This window comes from Myotis myotis, unplaced genomic scaffold, assembly GCF_014108235.1.
Source record: "Myotis myotis isolate mMyoMyo1 unplaced genomic scaffold, mMyoMyo1.p scaffold_m19_p_1, whole genome shotgun sequence".
NCBI lineage: Eukaryota > Metazoa > Chordata > Mammalia > Chiroptera > Vespertilionidae > Myotis > Myotis myotis.
In genome coordinates, this window is record NW_023416313.1 from 60,239,909 (window position 1) to 60,261,989 (window position 22,081).

A 22,081-nucleotide genomic window follows, 5' to 3' on the forward strand; every position below is an offset into this window, starting at 1 on the left:
AGAATTAGACCTTTCTAGCTATGAAACATAGAAGCCCCTTTGTCCATTCTCATGTATAATCCCATTCAGGATTTGTACCACACATGTTTTAAATTTGTAATATAAGCCTCAAATGTGTTTTTATCAATGGAGGGACTTTCCATTGGAGATCTCTTCGTCATTCAGGAAGTACAAAGAAAAGATTATGGCAGAAGTCCAGGGCTTTCAAGGGCTTTAGCTTCAATGGGAATCACAGACATTTATACTCATTTAACACATAAGTCAGAGGTACAAAACTCTGTAATCTTTCCTGTATGCTCATCTTTCTTGGTATATAAGTTCAACATAGGATACTTGTGTCATGAGTACATGTGTGAATGAATGAATGAATGAATGCATAAATGCTTGGCAGTGATGAAGATAAAGGGGAGATAAGAAGGTTCTCTTTAAGTTAGGAAAAGGCTGAAGAGACCTACAATTCAGAAAACAGGCCTAAGGTAGAAGGAATAAAATGCAGAACTGTTAAAAAATTTTTGACCATTAGAGCTAGAATTGATCTTAGGGATTTTTGGACTAACCCTCTCATGTCTAGAGAAGCTGAGGTGCCTAGGGCAATGACACAATTTCCTGTGCCACTTTCACAGGTTGTGACATTGTGTACCTCTTTCATGATTTTTGCCTAATGTGCTTCTTATCTAAACCATCTCTTAATATTTTTCACTCAATTGACTGTAACTGGTGTACTAGTTAAAAATGCTAGCCTCGTCTTAAGAAATGTTATCTGTAAAATTAGGTTTGATGTGCCAGTAATACGTTTTTCATAAAGAATATTTTTAAGTAGACTTTTAAATTTATACTTATGTTATATTAAAATAAAATCATAACTATTCAAATAAAAAATAAATCTATATACTAAAATCATCTCACAGATCACTGATGAGAATCTCCTACATTTTTTAAAAGCAGTGAATTTTACTGTACCACCCCCTGGAACAAAGAGTTCAGATTGTGGAACAAGACAAAGAGGTAAAGACATTCCAGATTGATGACAAGAATCCAGTAATAAGACTAGTGCCCTAGCCGGTTTGGCTCAGTGGATAAAGCGTCGACCTGGGGACTGAAGACTCCTGGGTTTGATTCTGGTCAAGGGCACATGCCCAGGTTGTGGGCTTGGTCCCCAATGGGAGGTGGGCAGGAGGCAACCGATCAATGATTCTCTCTCATCATTGATGTTCTCTCTCCCTCTCCCTCTCCATTCCTCTCTGAAGTCAATAAAAATGGATTTAAAAAAAATAAGACTAGTGCTTGTTTTGTCATTTTTTTTACTAGACTAAAAGCAATTGTTTATCAAGGAACTAAAAAAAAATCAAGGCAGAAGTCATGGCTTTAAAAACAATTAGTGGATTTTCATTTTCAAAATGGACAGAGCTATGTATATTCATCCTCCTGCCAAGTTTATTCATCTCCTACCATTAGTTTATTAGAAACCAGTTTTAAGAAGGAATGTGATTCAAATGGGCCTCCTGCACATAGATTACCTTTTAGTTAGCCTTCAATTTGTAACTAGGACACTTAGCTGCAAGCTATAATAAGGAATTGCTCAACTTTCATAAGTAAATGAAAGTCGATGATTAAAACATCAATCCGGAAACACTAGTTCTATAAATAGTTTCTAAGTCCAAAGTCCACAGGCTAAACACAGACCCATGCCTGGTTTTTCTTGTTATACGTGTGTATGCACATGTGTAAGTGCAAGTGACTTTGTGATATGTAGTTGGGTTATTTTTTTTGAGAAATATTTTTTGCTGAACATATGTATCATCTGGATATTTTTGATAAAAAGTTTTGTTTTCAATTGCACTGCCTATACAATGATTTATAAAGTTTTAACCTAAATTTTCCTTGAACTTACCCTGTTTGTTTAAAAAATGACATCACTGAATTAGAAACTTTTACATTTGGTTTTTAAGCAACACCATATGAAATCCAAGATAGGATAAATCTTGGATTTATAAAATCCTGCCTATTCCTCATATTTTGACTTAGTAGTGTTCATAGTATTAATTTAAAATTTTTATTTATTGATTCATTTTTGAGAGCGAGCAAGAGTGAGAGCAAGAGAGAGAAAGAGAGAGAGAGAGAGAGAGAGAGAGAGAGAGAGAGAGAAACATCGATTTGTTGTTCCACTTATTTATGCATTCATTGGTTGATTCTTGTATGTGCATTGACTGGGGATCAAACCCAAAACCGTGGTGTATAGGGTCTATGCTCTAACCTACTCAGCCAGGGCTTCATAGCACTAATTTTAATAATATTGTAGTATAGTACAATGGTGAAGCGCGTGGCCTTTAAAGTTGGCCGACTCTGAATTTGCACAGCTTAGACAATTACTATGTTTGGGACGTTGGCCAACTTATTTAATGTGCTTCCTAATCTCTGATATGGGGAAAATAACAACACAAACCACATAGATTGGTTAACAGGGACATGGCTTGTTTTAGTATGAAGCCATTGGAAGAGAAGTCTAAAGAATGAAGTTTTTGAAAGTGGAGATCATTAACTCTGCAGATCTGCAGTCTCTCCATTGCCCATTTCCTTACAATGGAAAGCAGATGGATAAAGAGAAGTGTATTCGAGTTCTCTCATGCCCTAGAACCCGGATGGCAAAGTGCCATGATTGGCTCCTTTATTTCTTGTTCCCCCTTTATCTGACTTTACTTCCTCTTTCTCCACGTGTTTGGTTGTCATTTGTTCATTTCTACTCATCATTAGCGCTGTTATTTCCTCATTTTCCCCCGTGCTGCTACCTTCTGGGCAGCAAGGCAAGGAAATTCACCTCTGAGTTGGAATAAACACACAGATGCAATCATTCACCAGGCATTCCAGAGACACGGATTAACACTTGAACTCCGAGGGCCCTAATCCTGGAGTGGAAGACTAGGAAAAAGTGATGAGAACCACCTTAGAAAAGATAGCATGAGGGCTTGGAATATTTCTCCGAGCAGCTATGAAACAGCTGGGTATTTTCAGTACTTTGAAATGGGTACATTACTCAATAATGATCTGATTCAAGATTATCTCTCAAGGTTGGAGGTGATCCCTGAGAATCTAAGCATAATCTGAAAGTAGCCTTTAAACCATCTTCAAATACACTAGTGTGTCACAAACCATATATGAGCAATGATAAAGTACTAACGACAAATGATTTATGAAGAGTAATTTAGAGCATTTTCTCTATCGATTATGCTAATCTTGATCATAAAGTAATTCCTATAATAACGTTAGCCTCATTCACTTCACTTGCGCTGGTAGATGTTTTCCTTGAATAGAAAAAGGAGGAGGGATGAAGTTACACTGAGGATCTGGTATACGTCTGGGATGGAAATTTCTTATAGTAAATAGATCAACTCATCAGCAGAAATTTAGAAGACTTTTTAATCTGAAACCTGCCCCATCTTGGTCATTTTTACTACCCTGTGTTTCTTAGTTGCTTTTAGCAGAATAAAGTAGAAAATACATGTGTCCATGTTTTTATTTCAATGACACTAAGGAAGTGTAGTGTGGGAAAGGCTCCTCTCATTTTCAAGGTGGCCTGGCCGAGAAGGAAGGAACCCAGGTGTGGCGAGCAGGTGGTGAAGCTGTGAAGAGAAACTGAAATTACGCTGAACTGCTTGGGCCTACAGGAAGGAAGAGAAAGGTACAGGGGTGCCTGGTTGGGACGGAGAGAGGAGTCTGGTGCTTAGGCCACCAGGGGAATTCCCAAGGATTCAGTAAAGGAGCCCATTCCATCACTCCATACTGTGCCATATTTATTCATAAGTACACCTAGTACTGTGTCTGGGAATTACTGGAGAGTTCAGACTCTCAAATAATTTTTTTCAACTTTAAGTCCCTGGCACATAGTACAGGGTCTAAACATATACAGGGTGGGGCAAAAGTAGGTTTACAGTTGTTCATCTGAAAAATAATACAATAATCTATACTAATAAAAGGGTAATATGCTAATTAGACCTGATAGACCGGACATCTTCCTGATGTCCTTGACAAAGCCGCTGCAGCTTCGAGGGCCGAGGAGTGCCAGCAGCGGGCCTAAGCTGTCAGTAGGACATCCCCTGAGGGCTCCTGGACTGTGAGGGGGGCAGGCTGGGCTGAGGGAACCCCCTCCTCCAGTGCACGAATTTTTGTGCACTGGGCCTCTAGTTAATAAATAACAATGCAAGAGTAAACTCTGTGTTTTGTGTATTCACAACTGTGAGCCTACTTTTGCCCACCCCTGTATAGCAAGTACTCAAAGTACAAATTTAGTCAATGATCCAAGCATGCATCTTCCCTAAATCAGGGCCTTCTGCCAACCACCTTTCACATTCTCTACTTCATCTCCTAAATAAATGTCTACTTCTATTTTGAGGAATGCTCTTCCTTGATTTGCAAAGCAGAAGTACTGATGTACTCTCAATCCAGCTCGGGTTGTCAACTTTTATCATCCCTTCACGAGACTTATATTCACCACTCACAAAAGCCACAAACCCCAGAGGGATGATCTTTTAGAAACCCACCATCACAATTCTAAACATCAGAATAACCCCCAGGGGAACAGGGGAACAGTGTCTTCATAAGAGAGCATGAAAGTTTCAGTGTAACTAAATGCGTGTTATTTAAAATCACTAAGAACTTAATCAATAAAGAAATAAAAAAAAGATCATTATTGTATAAACTTAAAACTAGGAAAAGCTGTGAATATTAATACCTCTGGCATAGTGTTAGTTATCCTCCTTAAAAAACTACTTTTCCCATCCGGCTTAGTGGTTAAGCACTGACCTATGAACCATGAGGTCACTGGTTCTATTCCTGGTCAGGGCACATGCCCAGGTAGCAGGCTCAATCTCCAGTAGGGGGCATGCAGGAGGCAGCTGATCAATGATTCTCTCATCATTAATGTTTTCTATCTCTCTCTCCCTCTCCCATCCTCTCTCTGAAAATCAATAAAGACATATTAAAAAAAAAAATAAAATCACTAAGAAAAAAAATTTGCTTTATCCCTAAAGAACTTTTTAACACTTATAGTGTTTTATATATTACTAGAGACCCGGTGCACAAAAATTTGTGCACTCGGGGGGGGAGGAGGGGTCCCTCAGCCTGGCCTGTGCCCTCTCGCAGTCTGGGACCCCTCGGAAGATAATGACCTGCTGGCTTAGGCCTGCTCCCGGGTGGCAGAGGGCAGGCCTAATCCCTAGGTGCAGCCCCTGGTCGGGCTCAGAGCAGGGCCGATTGGGGAATTGGGGCGCCACCCCCTGTCATGCACAGAGCAGGGCGGATTGGGAGGTTGCCATGCCACCCTCAGTCACGCTCAGGGTAGGGCCAATTGGGGGGTTGGGGCACCGCCCCCTGTCACACTCAAGGCAGGGTCGATGGGGAGGTTGTGGTGTCACCCCCTGTCACGCACAGAACAGGGCCAATCAGGGGGTTGGGGCGCTGCCCCCTGTCACGCACAGAGCAGGGTCAATCAGGGGGTTGGGGAGCTCCCCCCTGTCATGCACAGAGCAGGGCCCATCAGGGGTTTGGGGAGCTCCCCCCTGTCACGCACAGAGCAGGGCCCATCAGGGGGTTGGGGAGCTCCCCCCTGTCACCCACAGAGCAGGGCCCATCAGGGGGTTGGGGCGCCGCCCTCTATCACCCACAGAGCAGGGCCGATCAGGGGGTTGGGGCGCCACCACTCTCACACTCAGGGCAGGGCCGATGGGGAGGTTATGGCTCTACCCTGCCACACACAGAGCAGGGCCCATGGGGTAAGAGGGTTGGGGCGCCGCACCCTGTCACACACAGAGCAGGGTCAATCAGGAGGTTGGGGAGCTCCCCCCTATTAGGCACAGAGCAGGGCCGATTAGGGGATTGGGGTGCCTTCCCCTGTCAGGAACAGAGCAGGACCGATAGGGAGGTTGTGGCCCCACCCCCGGTCACACACAGAGCCACAGGGCGATAAGGGGGTTTGGGCGCTGCCCCCTGTCATGCTGATCCCGGTGCCAGGAGACCTCGCGACTCCACTGATCCTAGTGCTGGGAGGCATATTACCCTTTTACTATATAGAATAGAGGCCTGGTGCATGGGTGGGGGCTGGCTGGTTTGCCCTGAAGGGTGTCCCGGATCAGGGTGGGGGTCCCCGCTGGGGTGCCTGGCCAGCCTGGATGAGGGGATGATGGCTGTTTGCAGCTGGTCACACACCCTTCAGGGTGGGGGTCCCCACTGGGGTGCCTGGCCAGTCTGGGTGAGGGGCTGAGGGCTGTTTTCAGGCTGGGACTGAAGCTCCCAAACGCTCCTTTTTTTCTTTTCTTTTTTTTATTTTATTCTGGGCCAGCTTTAGCTCTGAGGCTCCAGCTCTTAGGCCTCTGCTCCTGAAAGCAGGTATCTGGTTTGTTTAGGTTCTATAATCGAAACTCTGTATCAACTCCAGGTCTGAGATCCCGGCTAGCTGAAAGCTGATTTCTGGGGTTTTGTTTAGCTTCTATTTTTGTAACTATGTTTCAAACTGCCAGCTCAGAGGCCTGCAGCGGCAGTCGGGGAACATTGGAGTCCTCCGTCACTGAAGCAAGCGAGCCTCATGTTAGTTTCAAGCTGCCTGGCTGCCAGCCGCCATCTTGGCTGGCAGTTAATTTGCATATCGCCCTGATTAGCCAATGGGAAGGGTAGCGGTCGTACGCCAATTACCATGTCTCTCTTTTATTAGATAGGATCAATCAATCTCAGGTGATGTGACTTGACTTAAAGACCTGGACCTCCTAAACGCGCTCTCTCTGAAGGAGGTATCGTTGCTGATGGAGCACTGTGTCCTCGGTAGGCCTCCACTGACACTGTTCTCAGTACTGTCTTTTTGGAGTGAAGCTGCTGACGCAGCGACACCTTAGGATTAATAATTAGATGTGAGGATGTTTTTAGAAGTAAAGTAGGCGGTACGATGTGGGGGTGGTGTGCAGCGAAGGGTGCATGAAAAGGAAAGTGGCAGCAGAAGTTGAGAAGGAAGGAGAGATTTCAGAGAGCTATTAAGACTTTTCTCTACTTTAGAGATCTGCCTGAGTTTTCCATCTTGTTCTCTCAGAAGGGCACCTGCCTTGATTTACAACATGCGTAACTCGCCCTGACCCAGTCACCTCATTTTTGGCCGTTTGAACCATTCCACACAATAGGCTGGAAGACTGTGGGGCACAGGGATCTGATGAGCTTCAGTGATGGGTTGAAAGCCCAGCCAACTGCCCTCGTTAGATGTGCATTTCTCAGCTGTACGGACACAGCCACAAACTGGGATGCGAATCAATACTACTTCTGACAGGTTTGTCTCAGCTGCCAGGCCTATCAAATAGCATGCGCCATTACTTGGAAGACTGAGGTATGCTTTGGGTTCTCAGGAGGCTATTGTAAGTTTGATGTACTAGTTTACCTAAAGAGATGTACGTAAAATAAAGACACAGTGCTCTTAAAATTTTATAAAACAACAACAAATTCATAAAGTAATTCAATGTAAAATTGTAGTCATTGGTCAAATTAAAGAATACATAATTATTGTTAAAACTGTCCTGCCTTTATTTATTTTATTTTTTGGCCACATGTAAGCAAGCATGCAAACAAACAAAACATTCCACCATTCTCTTACTAATAGACCAGGTCAACTCAGTTTGTATTCATTTAACCTTTCACAGAATCTAAATTATTTTGATGGTGGAAATTTTTAGACTCTCACCATACTTTATGGGAGTCAACTACATTCAGTACGATGATCTCTCTGCTTTGTACAGTAAGGTCAATTTCATGAACACAGAGCATTGTAGAGCTCAATGGAACAGAGAAAGCATCTAGCCCTGATTCATGAACTCAATACCTATGGGTTCTAGGTAGCTAACACAAGGAAGTGAAGCTGTTGGGTACAAGTGACTTATATGAAGCCTCAGTATCAGTGAGACAGTAAGGAGTAGTGGAGACTGTAGTGAAATAAAGAGGTAGCACACATTGTTATTCATCTCCGTCCTAAAGAATATGGGCTGGTGTTTCATTTCTTTTAATAATAGATATTTGGGTTTTTAACTATTGGCTTAATTAAAAATAACTATCTGCACGCCAAACAAACCATGATCTTCTTGCTGGGCTTACGGACTGCCAGTTTCCAATTTCTGATCGCATACCTACATCCTCAAACTTGAGGTCCTGGCAGGTTAAGTAAAGTGCACCAGGTCTCTGAGATGCTCATGACAAAGCCTTCCTCTGCTCTGAGAATATATATATGTAGGCAAGAAATCATCCCCAATGCGAAAGGAGGTTGCACAGGCATTTTTCACTCCCTTAATCAGAGTTTAGCCCCTGACCTGACATTGATAGATTTCTGTTCTCTGACTGCTTTCATAACATGTTCAACATGAAAACAAGACCAATCCTCCACACCCATTTGTCATAAGCAATTTTCACTCATTCAAGGATGCAGGGAAAATGTCCACGCATTTATTGAAAACGTACATGCATTTATTAAGCTCCACTCTGATTAAAATTCTTATTAGCATAAAAATTCTAGTTGCTACATCTTTACCTGCATTTTTTCCAGGAGAAGTAATTTATAGGATTTTAAAAAAGGTATGCTTAGGGAACAATATAACTAAGTATAAATTAAAAATTCATACTGTATATAAAACAGTAGTTGGAAACAGCTTGTAAGAATCTCAGAAGGTTTACTGGAATAATTGAGCTTTAAACCATGTTTGGAACGGCTTGAGAAAGTAGGGTAAAGAAATGAGCATTCCGGAATGACACAGTGGCAAAGGCAAAGACCAAAGTCAACAAAGTGGAACCCTCAATGAATCAAATGTCCTTTGCATTTTTGAACAACAGCACATTTTTTTACAAAGCGTATCATAAGAAAGCATATTCATATCAGGGTAAAAAAGAAGAAAAATAATAAAAATTCCTATATTACATTCAGCAGCCCTGTCTTACACAGACATAATTCAGAATAAAAACCCGGAGGCAGTGCAAAATTCTGAACCCTGATGATATCTGCCATATTATACTTATTAAGGCAAACACACAGGCACAGGCTATTACATTTTAGAAAAATTGATGACACGAATTGAAACAAAAAAGATGCTCTGATTACTCAGAAAATATAGTGAACACAAACACTAAACTCCCTCAAGAATTTTATTTACCCAAAGTTGGACATTATAAAGGAAGAGAAGAGTGTCTCACAGATATAGTAATGGTTGTTTTAATTTTAGGCTATTTAAAAATCAAATCCTGAAAAGAACAATCAAGAATCTACCCACAGAAAACATCCTGATGATTCCCCCTCAACTAGATTTCCCACTTTGCTGAACCATTTGTAATTCAGGCTTAAAAAAAAAAAAAAGATTCTCTGCAACTCCTTTCCCCCAGAAATCAGTAGATGCAAATGTGATTTTTTAAGGAGCTTGGGGCACTCTGTCCAGCTGTCCACTGAATTAGCAATGACATTGAGGTCCCTGGAGGCGCCTGTGACTACAGATTTTTACTGTCTCACCTTGAGGTTGTTTTTTTTTTTTTTTTTCAAGGTTTATTTGGTTCTGCAAGTGTCACAGGCCGTGATTACTTACTAAAGCAATCTTCCTAGGGGAGACTTGGGTAGTCACTGGGTTTAGGATCCAAGAATTACCATTTTAAAATGGAATCTGGCGTGTAAAGCCGAGAAAATTCTTTGCCTCAGATCACACAGCTGATCCCCACAGTTTTTCTGCCACATCAGACCCTGGGGACAGAGATCACTGCGTTGTCATTTAGAAAGACGCACTGCACTTACTCTCAGTTTTGGAAGAAGGGCTGCATGAACATTTTTTTTTATTTCCTCCCCCCCAACACTCACGAGATGCTCCACCCCTCTGCAGGCCCTGCCTGCTCTTCCTCCCCTGAGCTGATAATCAGCTAAGAGGTCTGGATTTTAGCCCCAGCTCTAACGGTTATTTAGGACAAGTTAATTAACGTGCCTAGGACTCATCTGTTACCTTTTTATTCCCTTGTAAATAAAGGCAGGACTAAACAGTGATATCCACACCTGACTATTGCAATGCTTTTGGAATCATTGCAAAATATAGATTTTTTTAAGCCCCACTTTCCAGATTTGGACTTAGATTTAATAGGTCATAACATTTAACCTTCCAGCGAAGGTCATAGCATTTAACCTTCCAGTGAAGGTCAGTTATTATTGCTTGGCAATAATAATTCAGGCCCCAAATTATGCTGGTAGCTTCAAAATAAAACCAACAATCTAATTACAGACATAGAAAAGTTAGAAAGCTGTTACTGTGTTGCCAACTTCAATACACCTGGCTCCAAAGCTCTGAGAAAAATTTCCTCACTGGCATTCAAGACAGTAAGTAATCTAAATTGTAAAGCATTTGCATTTTCCCCATGAAATGTAATAAATGTCTTTTCAATTCAAATGCAGTCTCAAGATGTTTTTATTATTTTAGTCTTGATTCTTATGCAAAAAAGTTAGATTATCACTAATCCAAACATTCAGATGTGGAGAAGGAAGATGAAAGACGAGTCTAGGACATCTTCATAAAAAAGTGAATTTCCATATTTGACTGCACTCCAAATAAACTAATTTAAGCATATGAGTTTCTATTTTAACTGGAACTGTTTTTCAGTAAAGGTATAGCTTTATTTAAAAGGATATAAATATCATAACATTTTATTTCATAGGAGAGACAGAAGCACTGAAAGATTCTCAACAAAGGTTTTCAAAAACACAGGTAAAGCCTTCCTTCTCTGATTTAGTCTCCTCAAAATATCTATTAGGCTACAGCAAAACGCTGATGTTAATCTCTAAAAATGTATGCACACTTATTTAAATACACATGTTGCTCGATTTAAGGTGGGGTTATGTTCAGATAAACCCACAGTAAGCTGAAAATATCACAAGTTGAAAATGCATTTAATATACCTTACCATGAGACATCATAGCTTAGCCCAGCCTACCTTCAACATGCTCAGAACACTTACATTAGCTTACAGTTGGGCAAAATCCTCAACCTTCCTAATGCTTCAACCCTTTAATACAGTTCCTCATGTTGTGGTGACCCCCAACCATAAAATTATTTTCGTTGCTACTTCATAACTGTAATTTTGCTACTGTTATGAATAATAATGTAAATATCTGATATGCAGGATGTATTTAGGCGACCCCTGTGAAAGGGTCATTTGACCGCCAAAGGGGTCGTGACCCACAGGTTGAGAACCACTGCTACAAAATGAATCCACTGTAGAGTATCTGTAGTTTACCCTTGTGATCTGGGAGCCGAGCTCACTGCCACTGCCCAGCATCTTCAGAGAGCATCAAACTGTGCAATAAGTGTCGAAGAAATGATCAAAATTCGCAGTATGGTTTCTACCGAATGTCTCTGGCTTTTGCACCATCGTAAAGTAGAAAAATCATAAGTCAAATCATTGAAAGTCGGGACCATTTGTCCTTAACTAAAATGATGGACAAGTACCACAAACAACCCAAAAGAGAGCATTCAACAGAATCTGGGGCTCCTTTTGTTATTATGGGTACGAATGGTCTAGTTCATCTTAAGAAGGCAGTGAGTGCATAGCACTGGGCTTTGCACCCGAGAGACACTCAAAAAAGGAGATTCCATCAACAAATTGACAAATGACAAATGCTGGCGAGGATGCGGAGAAAAAGGAACCCTCGTGCACTGCTGGTGGGAATGCAGCCACTGTGGAGAACAGTATGGAGTTTCCTCAAAAAATTAAAAATGGAACTCCCATTTGACCCAGAGATACCACTTCTAGGAATATATCCCAAGAAACTAAAAACACCAATCAGAAAGGATATGTTCATAGCTGCACAATTCACCATAGCTAAGATTTGGAAACAGCCTAAGTGCCCATCAGCAGATGAGTGGATTAAAAACTTTGGTACATCTACACAATGGAATACTACGCTGCGGTAAAAAGGAAGGAACTCCTACCATTTGCAACAGCATGGATGGAACTGGAGGGTATTATGCTAAGCGAAACAAGCCAATTGGAGAAAGATAAATATCACATGATCTCACTCTTTTGTGGAATATAATGAACAACATAAACTGATGAACAAAAATAGATCCAGAGACAGAGAAGCATCGAATAGACCATCCAACTTCAGAGGGAAGCAGGGGAAAATCGGGGGAAGAGATCAACCAAAGGACTTGTATGCATGCATATAAGCATAACCCATGGACACAGACAGTTGGGGTGGGGGTGGGGAGATCAGCCAGGGAGAGGTCAATGGGGGAAAAAGGAGGTGTATGTAATACTTTAAACAATAAAGAATTTAAATTAAAAAAAAAGAAAAGCATGCTCAGTTGAACTGCAAAAAAAAATTAACTTTTGTTTAAAAACATGATTCAAACCTTAAGGTTTAAAATTTAAAAAAATGGCTTTCACAAAAAAAAAGGAGACTTGTTGAAGGATTCGCTCAGTGTAAAACTCGATCACCCTTGCCCCCTGTGCTAAAGATTGTACTTGTGTTTTAAGAAATGAACTAATCATGCTACAATATGGTGCATCACGTAATTTCAATAGTTCAACCGTTAAATTCAGCTGAAACAGGCCAAGCCTGGAAATTATTGTGAAAGAAATAAAAAAATGGCAGGAAATGACAGATTTATGATGTTATGGCCATTCTGTCCAGATTTTCTTAGAGTAGATGTATTAGGAAAAGAAATCTTAGATATAAAATAAATAGCAACTCTTGAGTAATATTTTAGTATGAATAAAAATTCTGCTGCAATTCTCTCCCCATAATTTGATATTCATTTTTTATTTTCTAAATGATTTTTAAAAAATTTTTAGAGAGAGACATTGATTTGTTGTTCCTCCTATTTATGCATTCATTGCTTGATTCTTCTATGTGCCCTAACCAGAAATCGAACCTGCAATGTTGGTGTATCCAGACAACTGAACTACCTGGCCATGGCCCTAGATGATTCTTAAACAAGCCTCACGTTATGCCACCTCATTCTTTACTTCCTTCTTCTATATCATCAACTCTTCCTCACTGCCCACCCAGATCTGTCCATCTTCTATAAACTAGCTCAAGTTCTACCTCCTCCTTGAAGCTCTCTAGACTAATTCAGTCCCCAAGGTTCTCAGTCTCTAACTTTACTGCCATGAATCTACTGGTAAGTCATAATGTCTTGCCTTTCTCCCAACAATTCTACTATTCAGAATTTTGTATAAATGCTTATGTGTCCAATCTTCTAGTTGACTCTTGGGGTCTTGCAAACTGGAAGCATCTGTTTTTTAATCCACTGAAAGCAGTAGCTTTTAGATTTTTTTGGAACATGATGCATAATAAGATACACATTTTTGCATCATGGTCTAGTGTGTTCATACATATAAATATACAGTGGGGCCTTGACTTACGAGTGTCCCGACTAACGAGTTTTTCAAGATACGAGCCGTCTCTCGGCCGATTTTTTGCTTTGAGTTGCGAGCTAAAATTCGGGTTATGAGCCAGCTTCAGATACCCCACTGCTAGTTGGCGCAGCGAACGTCACAGTGAATGCCACAACATCAACCCAGCATCACGTGTCTCACTCGTTCACTTTTTGATTTGACATACGAGTAATTTGAGTTACGAGCTCCAACACCGAATGAATTAAACTCGTGTCAAGGCCCCACCGTATATTTAATTTAAACGTTCAATGAACTTTATCCTTCTATTCTGTTTTACTTTATGTTTTGAAAATAAAATGCTATCATACACAGTAAACTGACTTCACAATGGGTTGTGACTATTTCTAGAAGGGCACTTATTGATTACTATGGGAGCACGGTATATGTTTCCCTCACTTTAAAAAAATAACTTTAAATTGCATGTGGCCTTTGGGCTTTCTTTTGCCTGTGTTCCTAAGTTACATTTTTGTTCATTCAGTTTCTCTTTTGGAATCATCTGGGACAGTGAAATGCTTGGAACATACAGATACTTTTTTATCCTTTTGCCCTGAGCACTGTTATAAAAATAAGATTTCCTGGTTTTCTATAAAACTCACTTCTATAAAAATCAAAGCTCCATTCTCTCATTCTTTTTCATTTTCACAGTATGCAAAGTAGGTAGTAGACATTTTATTGATGAAGAAATTGAGGCAGAGAAAATTGTGATTTTCTTAAGGACACATTTCCCTTTTAATCAGACTTTTATAAATTAAGTAAATATAGTTTCTAGATATTTGAAGCATATAAACTTGGGTAATGTGAACAACAGAGAGCCTTGATATGAATGCATTTACCTAACTTCTCCAGATCAAATGAGGGACTGAACAGATGAGTTAGCGGCTCTTCTAGACTTCACCCTGAAGATGATGTGCTCCCTTCTCTATCTGCGTCTTCCTGTCTTTACCTTCTCACAGCTTTTCAACTACCTAGAGAAGCGGTTCTCAACCTGTGGGTCGCGACGCCTTTGGTGGTTGAACGACCCTTTCACAGGGGTTGCCTAAGACCATCCTGCATATCAGATATTTCCATTACGATTCATAACCGTAGCAACATTACAGTTATGAAGTAGCAACGAAAATAATTTTATGGTTGGGTCACAACATGAGAACTAACTGTATTTAAAGGGCCAGAAGGTTGAAAACCACTGACCTAGAGCTCCCTGTGCTCCCTGGGGGTCTACATATTGGGTCACTGTACCAGGACTGCCCTTCTCCCTCCTCTTTACCAGACTAGTTCCTCTTATTCTTCAGGTCCTTGGGAACTGTCCTTGTCCTCTCCACCTCCACCCTGTGCTCGCCCTGACATAGCACTTAACTCGCTTTACCCTCTCTCTCCCAAGGCTTGCTGGCTGAGACTGTGTCTCGCTCACTCTTCAATCCCACAATTCAGGACCCTGTTTAGTTCAGGAGAAATGTATGCTGAATGCATGACTGAATCAGTGAATGAGCATATAAAGGGTAGAAACAGCGGCCACTGAACGAGTGCAAGTGTGAGCTGGGACTGGAATTGCATGTCTGGACTCTCTGAGGCCAATCTTTTTATGACTTTGTGATTCCATGAGCGATATTCCCGATAAGCTGCAGGTTTTATGACTGAAAATCCATACAGTGAAGGAGAGCTGTATCTAATATATTCTTTCATGTATATTTGAGGCACAATCAAAGAAATGTTGCAGGGACAAATAATTAAATGTAATGGCTAAGTTTACTGACGCAATGAAAAAATACCCAAGTTTTAAAAACAGCGAGTTGGAACCCACCTGACCTCTGGCACAGATTGATCTGATTCATATCTTGCTTCAGTCCTCCACTTCAATCCTCCATAGGAGGCTATGCACCTCAGATGTCTGTCCTTGTCATTTTTCATGAAAGGCTAGTTAGTGATTAGGTAAAGCCTCACCACACCACAACACACTCTACATGGGTCTCTACGACTTCCTCCGCACTGTTTCCAAAATAAATTCCAATGAAATAACATCTAGACTTGCAATGGCACTGACTACTTATTTTTCTGTTTATGAATCAACAACCTATTCCCCCTACTAAAAACCCACAAACCCTTAAAAAAATATTCTTCATGATTCTACTGCAAAAGAACATTCTATAATACAAACTATTGCCATTTGCAGATAGCAACAGAAAATATTTTTTGCCTCTATGCTGTGACTCATGTATCTTTATTCCCACAGTTGTTACTCAGGGCAGGACAATGGTGAACACAATGGGAAAGAAACAATAGTTTATAACTGGAAAATAAGCACATTGGGAGAAGTACACTCAAATCATGATCACAGTAAAATATGCAGCAGCACCAACAAGCGCAAACAAAAGCCCACGTAAGAGATGTGTAAATATTTCATGAAGCTAAGCCTTAATCAACTCTCTCTCTCCAAATCTTGCTGGTGTTGTAAACACTTCAGTTACTTCCAGTCCCACCATGACCCAGATTCCTTGCAAAAACAAAATGCAAACATGGACCAGTGGATCTTTAATGTCTTGTGAAAATTTTTTAGATGGACCATATCCAAGGTATTGATTTAATACGAAGAAAGAGATGCCTTGATACATGGTGGTTGCTTCTAGGTGACTCTCAGAGCTTCGGTTCTCCCCTCCTCCTCCAAACCCTCGCTCGCCCTTTCCCCACCGCCTCTGCTGCTTGCTGGACATTCACATCATCTTCACCTTGAACTGCCTACGTTCGGAGCAGAGATTTTTCCGAGTGCCCCTCCAGAAGGCCCTTTAAACCTGCCAGGGACTTGCTGCCTTCCCACCACCCCAAATTCACTTTCCAGTGTCTAAGTACCCTCTTCCCCCGCTCCCCTTTCACTGCCCATTGTTGAGTCTGAAATTTGCCTGTATCTTTCAGATCTGCCTGGATAACATGAAGATGTGTTGTGTGTACTGTTGACAGTTGTTCTTTAGCTCTTTTCTAAAATCCATCTCCAAAGAGCCATTTATAGCCTCTAGTCTCTACCCTGATTTAATCTGGTTCCAAAGTTCACCTCTAGACACTGAACAGGTCTCTACAGTGATTTCCCTTTTATCAACCTCTGCCCGCCCTCCTTCTTCTCTCTCAGCCTATCTCAAGAAAGACAATATATATGTAAAGGTGTCTGTATACACACACATAAACACATATATTTTATGTACAACAGTGTTTTGACCTTAAAGAGAATAAGCACAGGAAAATAAGAAACATGTCAGTGTAGTATTCACACACACACACACACACACACACACACACACACACACACACCACATCTACCTATTGGGATATTCACAGTGTGCAGACCCATTGATTATAAATCCCCCCGCCCAAGAACAAGAACTGCAGCGTCTTTTCCCATTTACCTTCAGAGTCAGAGCCTAAGGGAGCAATGACCTTGCAGAGAAATTCATCACCTGGGAGAAAGACAGACCCTCCCGGAGCGCAGAATGGGATGGGGACGAGAGCAACAGGCAAAAGATCACCAGGGCAATGTGGGACCGAATCAACCCCCCATCAGTGCCAAGCACACCTCCGCTCCGGTCCCCCGGGGTTGGGCACTGGGCAGAGGGGGTGCAGGGTGGGGGGCGTCTCCTCCCGCGGCCCGGGGTCGGTCGTCTACCTGCCTCTCGCCTGGCTCTTCTCGGCGCGGCTGGCCCACTGCCTCGGCTGTGGTGGGGGCCCCCGTCGCATATCCCAAGCAGCGGCTCTCGGCGCCACGGGGATGGCTCCCGTGTGCTCGGAGCGGCGGTTCTTCTGAGACCTGTTCCGGGAGCGGAACGAGCAGAGTGCTTGCAGGAACTGAAATTACTATGCAAAGAGCAGAGGCGGCGCAGAAGCCGGCGGAGACCGCGGGGCCGCCCCCACCGCCAGGCTGCAGTCGCCACCACCCGGCACAGAGCCAAATCGGAGGTGGGAGTCCAGGGCCCGGGCTGCTCATCCGTCAGGCCCGGGGAGCACCCGTCTGTCCTCGCAGGGCAGTGCAGCGGGGCCTGAGCATCCGAGCCAGGGGCGGCAGCGTTGCAGGCAGCAGCCAAGGCGGCAACAGCAGGACCCCGAGCTCCGCCCCACCGCACCCCCTCCCAGCCCTCTCCGGACCCCAGGAAGGGGTTGCCACAGCCGCTGCAGCTGCGCGCCCTGGGGGCGCAGCTGGGCAGGGGCTGGCTGGTTAAGGCTCTGCTGCATGGAAACCAGCGGCAGACGGAAAGTTCAGAAGGAAATTAAGATAGAGGCATGGGCCCAGAGCGACTCAGCAGGAATTTTGGCCCTTGCTCTCTCCCACAGGTCACCAGACTCCATGGCTGTCTAGAGACTCTGGAAAGGTTTCTAATAAAGCCATGGGCAGCGAAGATCTGAAAGCAAGGAGACCACCTGGCATTTGATACGTGTTGCAAAATGTACAGGATCCTGGGTATTTGGGGATGGCATTGCTGACCGTGTTTCTATCCCCCTCCCCACACTTCTCCTGCCTCTGTGGGCGTGGATGGCTTTGGAAATCCGCCCTGTTGAGAGGCTCAAGCAATGCTGAATGAATGTGTAGTCTGGTTAGCAGCTGTAGATGGTGCAAAATGGTACAATGAAAAGAACTATTATTAACTGAGCATTTGTTGGCAGGCACTGTGCAAGATGCCTTACATGTGCAGCCTCTCTAATTCTCATAACAAACCAACGTGGTGGGTATTATTCTCCACTTTATTGATGAGAAAACAGGCTTTGATGCTTTAGACACTGCTTGAGGTCACACAATAGTAACTTGTACAGCTGGAGTTCAAACCGCCCCAAGATATATCCTCTCAGCTAGTACACCGGGCACACCCAGAGATCTCGTCAAGATGCAGATTCTGACTCACTGGCTCCAGGACGGGCCTGAGGATCTGCATTTCCAATGAGCTCACAGGTGATGTCCATGCTGTTGGCCACGGGACCAAACTTTCTAAGTTTCTTCTTGCCTGCCAGCTCTAGCTGATTGATAGCAACCTCCGGCAGGTGGGTTAAGAAGGACTCCAAGGCTGTGTCTTGATTCCTGGGCAAAGGATTCTGCAACCAATTAGCCATGTTCACTTTGGTTGATGGGGGGAAGGCTGAGACAAGTGTGCTGGATGTCCATCCCTGCAGTAGGCCACTTGGAAAACAGCATGTTTGTTCCAGGAGAGGTTAGAGTGTAGATTTTAAGGTATTAATACATGAAAGACAAATGTCCTCATTCCTGTTCTTGCCTTCATTAAGAAAACCTTAAGTACAGCTAACATTTGTACAACACAAAACACTTCACAAAGTGCTAACATGAATAATGATAACTTCACAACAACACTATGAGGCAGGTCTAATTTCACTTTACAGGGAAGGAAACTGAAGTAGTGATTTTCCTGAGATTATACAATTAATATGCATGCAGTAGAGGCCAGGTTGTGACAGATCTCTAGTTCAGGGCTGTTTTTATTTTACCACTGTATCCATTTCCTACTGATGCTGTAACAAATTACCACAAATCTAGTGGCTTCATACAACATAAATTTATTATCTTACTATTCTGGAGTTTCAAATCCTGAAAATGTGTCTTACAGGACTAAAATCAGAGTCAGCAAGGCCATGCATTCCTTCTGGAGGCTCTGAGGGAAGAATCTGTTTTTTCCTTGTGTGTGTGTGTGTGTGTGTGTGTGTTTCTTCCCAGCTTCTAGAGCAGGGGTGGGCAAACTTTTTGACTCGAGGGCCACAATGGGTTCTTAAACTGTACCGGAGGGCCGGAACAAAAGCATGGATGGAGTGTTTGTGTGAACTAATATAAATTCAAAGTAAACATCATTACATAAAAGGGTACGGTCTTTTTTTTTTTTTTTTTTTTTTTAGTTTTATTCATTTCAAACGGGCCGGATCCGGTCTGCGGGCCATAGTTTGCCCATGTCTGTTCTAGAGGGAGCCTGCACTCCTTGGCTTGTGACCACATCACTCTAACCTCTATTTTTATCATCTCATCTCCATAAGTCCCAGTGATTAGGATATGGCTATTTTTGGAAGGTCATTATTATGCTTTCTAAAACCTCTCTTAGATTTATCCTATAATTTCTACTGTGCCTTACTTATTCTTCTCTTCTGCTTGATTCCTCAGACTTCTGGGAAGTTATTTCAATGGAAAAATTTACTTGAACGTCATTTAAGAGGTAACAACAAATGTACACTGACAAGAAACATTCCCTAGGTCATGAAAAGGCCATCAGGATGCCTGGGATTATAGTCCTGAAAAGGGCACATGGGATTAAGATCTACTTATTGGTCTAAATGACACTGAAGTAATCCTTAGGGAAGTCCTAACCACAGTTAAAGGTGTTTGTTAGCAATATTACATAATTTTTCAAAATTTGCTTCATGGATTACACTGCTCCATGATAAGTAAGGAAATTCAAAATTCATGCAAAATTGATTATATCACCAAATTCCAGAGTGAGAGCTTCCCAAGTAATGATGAACCTAAACCAGTGTGTCAAACAAAATCAATAAATATTATTAAACAGCCTTGATGCTCAAGGTATTTATGGATTCTCATACAGAAGTTTATCCTTTCATTGGGGACACAGGATTTGTGAAAAAATGAAATCATGCAGGACTGAAAGAGAAGAAACAATAGGAGAAGCGACATGGGATGGTACATGATTCATTGCCAAGTGAATTATATACAGTGAAAATTTTATTTGCAAGTTACATTTATATGGGGGAGCGGGGGTAAAACTGGAAAGATAGGTTGAAAGGCTCATGTTATGTCAAGCTAAGAAATGTCAAGCTAAGGAATTTAGACTTAATCCTCAATAATAATAATGATGATACCTTAGGTTCACATAGTGGTGAGTAATTTAACAAGAGCATTCCACATTTTTTCAATCATTTGACTTCCTCCCTTCTGCCGCCAGACAAGCAGGCAAGTGCAAATACACGGGGAAGGAAGTACAAGGCACTTCGCAAAGAGATTGTCTTGACCACTACTTCTTGTAAAATAGCAGATCTCCTCCCCACTTACCTGCTATTCCTTCTATCTTCCTTATCCCACTTTACATTTCCCCCACTGGACTTACTACTACTTTTTGATAGAATATATGTTTATTGTATGTCTACTATAAGGACAGGGACTTTGTCTCTTTTGTTCAGTTGCCTAAAGCACTGCCCAGCACTTGTTAAGTGCTCAGTAAATATTTGTTGAATGAACCATTATCCCCAATTTACAAATCAGGAACCAAAATGCCAGATGTTTAAATGACCACCACTATGTCTTACAGCTGTTAAGGACCTTTTACCAAGACTAAAATCCAATGCCTTTTTGATAGTTTCCTTTCTGAGGGAAGTCTTGTTTAAACAAGGGCAAGAGTGTATTTTAAAAAGATAAGAATTTGAGACTAGAATCTGCTCTAAATGTCACATCTTTTCTGAAAACTTCACCAGTTTAGCTGCATTGGCAAGAAACAGTGGCAGCATGGAGTTACCAATAGGAGATTCTGGAGGGCCGCTGTAAGTTCTACGTTAGTTGGCACTGAGTAAGTGTTTTTTTGTAATTGTTCTCCAATTATTTCGTTGTGTGACACTCTGTATTATAGGACTTTTGGACTCAGAAACCATAACTTCTATTTCTTTTATATCCCTGCGTTCTGCCCAATACTGGACTCTAAATAGACAATCTGGGCATAGTTACAAGGTGGTGGCCATCTCTCTAAAAATCACACCCTTACAAACCACATTCAAGACATATAGGAAGTCCGAATAAGCCAGGGGTGGGCAAACTTTTTGACTCGAGGGCCACAATGGATTCTTAAACTGTACCGGAGGGCCGGAACAAAAGCATGGATGGAGTGTTTGTGTGAACTAATATAAATTCAAAGTAAACATCATTACATAAAAGGGTATGGTCTTTTTTTTTAAGTTTTATTCATTTCAAATGGGCTGGATCTGGCCTGCGGGCCGTAGTTTGCCCACGGCTGGAATAAGCCATCCCCAAATATGCCACCTTGGCATCATGATTATTCTGAGATGGAGGCAAATGAAATTTAACAGATGCAGAAAGACGCCTTCTTAGAGCATCCCTTATCTGACTAAAAGCAGGAACTTCTGAGAAACGAGGACAGCCATAATCCTCTCTTCTGGGGAAGACAGAAACGAATGTGGGTCTAGAAAGAAATCTTGTTCAAATAACCCGTGTCTTCCAGTAGGTCCCCCTTCCCACAATTTGCCACCCCTCAAAGCCTATACCTCTTTCCCTTCATCTTATCACTTCTCTACAAGTTTACTGTTCCTCGTTAAGATGCTATATAAGCCCAAATTCTGACCACCCTTTTGAGTTACTCATTACTTAGTTTCTCCTGCATCTATGTAGGCTGCTCATGTTACTAAACTCTGTTTCCTTTTCTCTTGCTATCTTGTCTTCTGTCTAATTTGTTATGCCCTGATCAGTAACCTAGGAAGGTAGAGGGAAAAGGTGTTTGTTTGTTTGTTTATCCTCTACAATAGGAAGAAAAGAATTCCAGCGGAAAAGGGAATCTCTATTTTTTTTTGTTGTTGTTCATGAAAGAAAAGACATTTCCCAGAACTCACTCTCCTACTTCCAAGTCATTGGCCAGAATTTGGTCACCAAATCACTCAG

The 22,081-nt window shown here is 42.0% G+C and overlaps 1 protein-coding gene across 1 annotated transcript in view; it reads right to left on the bottom strand.

The window, feature by feature from the left end:
* GPRIN3 (GPRIN family member 3) overlaps window positions 1-17,386 on the bottom strand; it is an 81,203-nt gene extending 63,817 nt beyond the window's left edge. The window contains exon 1 of the mRNA XM_036339624.1: window positions 17,084-17,386. The gene's annotated coding sequence lies outside the window, so the exon portion shown is untranslated. The remainder of the gene's footprint in view (window positions 1-17,083) is intronic.
* Window positions 17,387-22,081: the final 4,695 nt, after the last annotated feature.